The sequence below is a fragment of the Chlamydotis macqueenii genome, chromosome 18 (genome assembly GCF_036417535.1).
Source record: "Chlamydotis macqueenii isolate bChlMac1 chromosome 18, bChlMac1.mat, whole genome shotgun sequence".
NCBI lineage: Eukaryota > Metazoa > Chordata > Aves > Otidiformes > Otididae > Chlamydotis > Chlamydotis macqueenii.
The window spans coordinates 7,420,541-7,427,047 of NC_141573.1; the positions used below are offsets into that span (position 1 = coordinate 7,420,541).

At 57.2% G+C, this 6,507-nt stretch overlaps 1 non-coding gene across 1 annotated transcript; it reads right to left on the reverse strand.

Moving 5' to 3' along the window:
- Positions 1-4,019: 4,019 nt before the first annotated feature.
- Positions 4,020-4,101, reverse strand: TRNAS-GCU (transfer RNA serine (anticodon GCU)). The gene has a single exon. It is a non-coding gene; the product is annotated as a tRNA-Ser (tRNA).
- Between the last annotated feature and the right edge of the window lie 2,406 nt (positions 4,102-6,507).

The following is a 6,507-nucleotide window of genomic DNA, read 5'->3' on the forward strand; positions in this document are numbered from 1 at the left end:
GGGGAGCACAGCCAACACTCACATGTGATGGTCAAACAAGACCCTCCTTGGGGACAGCACGCCATTGCTGGAGCAGATCAGGCTATTCGGTGGCCCATCTCGGATCCCCTCGCGCCTCGGTGATGCGCACACTTTGCAGCCGTGCAAAGGGAGCCCAGCAGTCCCACTGTTGGCTTCCGTCAGCAAAGGGCAGAGTGTTTGCTTTGGGAACTGCACAGCCCTTGCCTTTACTCCTTACTCATCCCAAACAACACTCATCTTTGCATCACTGCCAGGTGACTTGTTGAGGTCCTTGACCCAGAGGGTCTGGCTTGGTTTCCCTGGCTCAGGGACGCATTTGCATGTTCAGGGCCCTTTAATTGCAAGGTGGCACCAGCTGACCACCTTGGAGTCACCTGTGAGTCAGGCAGCGAGCACCATGGCTGGGCTGCTCTCCTCCTTGGCTGCCATCCTGCCCCGCTGCTGGACGTGGGAGGGCTGGGGAGCCATTCCTCCACCGCACGAGGAGCCTGGCGTTTGCTGCGCCTGAGCAAAGCGGAGGCAGCGGGAGAGGGCACACGCGTCCACCTGCCTCAGCAGGTCTGTGGTAACACCTGAGGGCAGGAAGCGGACAGCACAGCCCCGTCCTTGCTCCGCAAGATGCCTGCTGCTTTGAACTGCAGCCACAAGAGGACATGTCCTTCCCAGCGCTGGCAAGGCAACCAAAAGTGAAAAGCACCCTTGGTCAAATGCCATTGAGTTTACTCCTCAGCCACTTTGACCTTGCACCCTTGGGGATGACTACCCGCTTTGAGAAGGAGAATTTTCAGATTGACAAGTGGCAGATTTCCAGTGAACAACACCTGCTACTTTTCTGCTTTGTTTTGAGGCCACCACAGAGCTACCTGGCCACCTCTAGGAATGGTCCCCGTGCGCCCGTGCCGTCACACAGTGGCGCTTCTCTCCAGCTCACAGAGGACCCTTCTTTGGCCTTCACCTCCCAACTCCCGCTGGGGACTTGATTCCCCTCCTTTCTGTGTCCCTCAGGCAGACTGGCATCCAGCTGACGCTCGGCTGATTGCTGGGCCTTTCCATGGCCCTGAGAGGCCTGGTGTTCCTCAGGGTCAGCCTCAGCCCTTCCACCAGAGACCCGCGTGAGTGGCCGCCATCAGGAGCACTGCACAGCTGAAGGCCTGATTGAGAGTGGTAGTCATGTTCCCCAGCAAGGATGTGCACAACCCACACACAGCGCCTGGAGCTACTGGAACCCTCTCCTGGGATGTGGTGTGGGACCTCAGATGACCATTGCTTTGAGGAGTCAGCATCTAAGGCATCACCCTGCTCTCACCCAATGGGGAAATGCCACCCAAACCTTTCAGATGAAAGAGACAATTTCTTCATCTCTTGGCTGTGCTTTGCAAGCCTCAAATTGCTGTTTGCGAACGTGCTTCACAGAGAAGGTGTGTTCCAGGTCTCCTGGGCTCACCGTATAAAAAGCCTGTGCCACTCCAGGCCCTTCCATCCACACCTCTTCCCTTGCTCTCCACGGGGAACTCGGTAAGTCTGAACTCACTGCTTCTCTTCCTGCTGGTGGGATTTCTGCCAGGGGGCTGCTTCCCTTCTCTGCGGGGTCCTTCTGACACGTGCTCCAGCCTTGGAAGTACACTGTGCTTCACCTCGTGGCAGGTGAGCTGCTGAGGGAAGGGGGAAGGTTTGTCCCCTTCCCAGAGGGAGTCACTGGGGCTCTTGTGGAGCAGTGGCTCTGCTGCACTCTGAGGCCAGACGACCAGTGCTGTCTGACCGGTCACCAGCAGCTTCCTCCCGCACGCACAGCGCAGCCGCCTGCCTTGGTCGCTCTGGGCATGGAAAGGAGATTTGCAGGGGGACCTGGCCCTGCTCAGGCCCTGCGCATTGTCACAGGAGCCACGCTGGGGGTCTGAAAGGGCCTGAGACAGCTCATGTCCTGTGCTCCCTCCCGATCTTGCAGGGCCACCTCCCTCCGCCAGACATGTCGTGCTACAGCCCCTGCGCGTCTGCTGCCTGCGGCCCAGCCCCGCTCGCCAACAGCTGCAACGAGCCCTGCGTCCTGCGCTGCGCCGACTCCAGCGTTGCCATCCAGCCCCCGGCCGTGCTGGTGACCCTGCCGGGCCCCATCCTCAGCTCCTTCCCTCAGAGCACAGCCGTGGGATCCAGCGCCTCGGCTGCCGTGGGCAGCTCTCTCAGCGGTAGCGGTGTGCCCATTGCTTCTGGGGGCTTTGGCTGGTCCGGTGTGGGCCGTGGGCTCTGCGGGGCTCTGGGACGGGGCAACTTCTGGTGCTGAAGCCCGTGCATTGCCTGCCCGTGCTGGAGCACCAGGAGCCTCGACCAAAGCCCTGCAGCCAGCCCTGACACCGCGGCCACGCCATGCAGAGGAGCCCAGCTACTAGCTCTCTGCTTGGAGGAAGGGGCCAGCGCTGGCCTTCCCTCTCTTCCCAGCAAGACTCGCTCTTTCCCCCTCTTGCTCTGCTTTACCTTATGCTCCCCATGAAATACCTCCTCCTCACTTCCCTGGCAATGGCTCTAGGTGGTACAGGATGGCCAGAGCCTTGAAGGGCACTTGGAAAAGAAGCATCCCTGGCGGGGAGGAGTTCCTTCAGGTGGCAGCACTTCTCTGAGCTTCACTCAGCCTCCAAAGTGCATTGCTCAAGCTCTCGCCTTTCCCATTTTCTTTTGGTTTTCTCATTAAAGATACTGAGCATTAGCTATGCAAGAGAGTCGTGTTTCATTGTCCACTCCTCTCCCATCCCAACCACCTGAGTCTCCACAAGAGTTCCTGCCTTGGTAATACTATGGCTTTTTCTGTGGTTCTGGGGTTTGCGAGAGCCTCATCTTTCAGCCCTGACATCCCATAGCAATGGAGACAAGACCTGTTTCGCTGAGAGGTCTACTGACAGGATCCCCGTTGCTCATCGACACACCTCAAAAGCTTCAAACTAAATAAGACAGAAGCCTGATATTCATAGTATCGTAGTGTCTCGCTTATTGGCATGGACCTCAAACGATCATCTGGTACAGGCTTTTGTGGGAAGAGAGCCTAGATGACATTATCTATCACCATGTGCAATGGCCTCTTGAAAACCTCCTGTCGTGGGCACTCTACAAGGTCTCTGGGGCGGCTGTTGCAATGAATCATGTTTTTCAGTACAAAAAAAGATCAAACCTCTCCCGATTGCTCCCGTCCTCTCCATGTGGCTTTTTGTTCAGAGTCTTGGTCCTCTTTGCAGTGGCCTTTACACACTGGAAAACTGTGGTGAGGGCAGCAGAAGAGCATCACAGGACAGCATGAGAGTCAGTAGGGGATGTTTTGGAGGAGGAACTACAGGGTAGAGAGGGTGTTTCAGGCCAGCTGATGGAGGGATCCTCGTTGTACATGTGTGGACCATTTCCCCACTCACAGACCTTCATCGACATCAGGCAGAAAGGGGAGGTGGACAAGGCTCTCGGTGCCCTTTGTTGAGTGCTGAGTGTTTCTGCCTGGGTTGATTGGTGTGGTCGGCCATGTGTGTATGGCTGGTGTAGATGGGTTTGTGTGCGTGCTCCTCCTGGGAGGCACGCTCTGCCTCACTGCCGGCTGGGCCCTGGGGCATGGAGCTGTGGCAGCCGCAGCTGTGCTGGGCTCCTGGGTTCAGCAGCCAGGAAACAGAAAGGGATCCAACTGGGCTGTCCAAAGCACAGGTTTAGCAGGATTCCTCCTTTGTAAATCCATGCTTACTACTCCTTGCCTCCTGCCACCTGTGTTTGGAAATCACTTCCAGCATGTTTTGCTGTATTGTCTTCCAAGGGCTTGAGGCTTAGAATCCTTGTGAGCTCCCTGGATCTTCCTTCTTTCCCTTCTTGTTCCTCTTGCCTCTGTGCAGACAGAAGAGGTTGAGGTGTGTCCTGAGCCACTTCAAAACCCTGCAAGTTCTTTTGAGGCAACTGTCATGTCAAAACAAAGGCTTAGTTGGAGATACATGTGGAGCTGCTGACAGTCGGAAACTCTGAGCCATTGTTGGCCTGACCGACGAGGATGGGATTCGAACCCATGCGTGCAGAGCACAATGGATTAGCAGTCCATCGCCTTCACCACTCGGCCACCTCGTCAGCATGCAGCTAACGCTCCTGCTCCTGCTTCCGCTGCCGCTACCCCTGCTCCCTCTGATCCCACTGCTGCTCATCCTGCTTGTCCTGCTCCGGATGCCTACACTGTTCTATTCTGTTTATCCTTGTTTGACATGGGAGAGAAGGATTCAGGTTTGGCATTTGCCCTCTTGGGAGTGCTCTGCTCTCTCAACATCTGGAAGGAGCTTTGAAAAACAGGTCTCAGCATTCACATCAAAAAATGACTGAACAGCAGAGCCTGATGATCCTTCCTGGGAACGAAGACGGGAGAGTGACCCTGCACTGACTCAGTGCCAGCAAAGGACTTGAGCCTGACCTTGAGATTGTCACCAGCCACATTTCCCTCACATTCTGGAACTCCTATGGGCGGCAGGCACTCGCACTCGACTGGTGCACTTCAACAGGGACATCCAATAGAGAATGTGGGCTTGCTTCTGAGTTTGTTTTGTGGCTTTTTAGCTGTGTCGGTGAGTAATGGGGATCCTTTCACTAGAGCTCTGGCCCTAAACTGGCCCTATATCCATTGCTATGGGATGTCAGGGCTGAAAGAGGAGGCTCTTGCAAACCCCAGAACCACAGAAAAAGCCATAATTTTTCCAAGGGAGGAACTCTTGTGGAGACTCAGCTGGCTGTGATGGGAGCAGCAGGAAGAATGAACCACGACTCTCTTGCAAAGCTGATGCTGAATGTCTTTAATGAGAAAGCCAAAGGAAAATGGGAAAGGCGAGAGCTTGAGCAATGCACTTTGGAGGCTGAGTGAAGCTCAGAGAAGTGCTGCCACCTGAAGGAACTCCTCCCCGCCAGGGATGCTTCTTTTCCAAGTGCCCTTCAAGGCTCTGGCCATCCTGTACCACCTAGAGCCATTGCCAGGGAAGGGAGGAGGAGGTGTTTCATGGGGAGCATAAGGTAAAGCAGAGCAAGAGGGGGAAAGAGGGAGACTTGCTGGGAAGAGACGGAAGGCCAGCGCTGGCCCCTTCGTCCCGGCGGAGCGCTGGGATCTGGGCTCCTCTGCATGGCGTGGCTGCGGTGTCAGGGCTGGCTGCAGGGCTTTGGTCGAGGCTCCTGGTGCTCCAGCACGGGAAGGCAATGCACGGGCTTCAGCACCAGAAGTTGCCCCGTCCCAGAGCCCCGCAGAGCCCACGGCCCACACCGGACCAGCCAAAGCCCCCAGAAGCGATGGGCACACCGCTACCGCTGAGAGAGCTGCCCACGGCAGCTGAGGCGCTGGATCCCACGGCTGTGCTCTGAGGGAAGGAGCTGAGGATGGGGCCCGGCAGGGTCACCAGCACGGCCGGGGGCTGGATGGCAACGCTGGAGTCGGCGCAGCGCAGGACGCAGGGCTCGTTGCAGCTGTTGGCGAGCGGGGCTGGGCCGCAGGCAGCAGACGCGCAGGGGCTGTAGCACGACATGTCTGGCGGAGGGAGGTGGCGCTGCAAGATAGGGAGGGAGCACAGGACATGAGCTGTCTCAGGCTCTTTCAGACCCCCGGCGTGGCTCCTGTGACAATGCGCAGGGCCTGAGCAGGGCCAGGTCTCCCTGCAAATCTCCTTTCCATGCCCAGAGCGACCAAGGCAGGCGGCTGCGCTGTGCGTGCGGGAGGAAGCTGCTGGTGACCGGTCAGACAGCACTGGTCGTCTGGCCTCAGAGTGCAGCAGAGCCACTGCTCCACAAGAGTCCCAGTGACTCCCTCTGGGAAGGGGACAAAGCCTTCCCCCTTCCCTCAGCAGCTCACCTGCCACGAGGTGAAGCACAGTGTACTTCCAAGGCTGGAGCACGTGTCAGAAGGACCCCACAGAGAAGGGAAGCAGCCCCCTGACAGAAATCCCACCAGTAGGAAGTGAAGCAGTGAGTTCAGACTTACCGAGTTCCCCGTGGAGAGCAAGGGAAGAGATGTGGATGGAAGGGCCTGGAGTGGCACAGGCTTTTTATACGGTGAGCCCAGGAGACCTGGAACACACCTTCTCTGTGAAGCACGTTCGCAAACAGCAATTTGAGGCTTGCAAAGCACAGCCAAGAGATGAAGAAATTGTTTCTTTCATCTGAAAGGTTTGGCTGGCGTTTCCCCATCGGGTGAGAGCAGGGTGATGCCTTAGATGCTGACTCCTCAAAGCAATGGTCATCTGAGGTCCCACACCACATCCCAGGAGAGGGTTCCAGTAGCTCCAGGCGCTGTGTGTGGGTTGTGCACATCCTTGCTGGGGAACATGACTACCACTCTCAATCAGGCCTTCAGCTGTGCAGTGCTCCTGATGGTGGCCACTCACGCGGGTCTCCGGTGGAAGGGCTGAGGCTGACCCTGAGGAACACCAGGCCTCTCAGGGCCATGGAAAGGCCCAGCAATCAGCCGAGCGTCAGCTGGATGCCAATCTGTCAGAGGAACACAGAAAG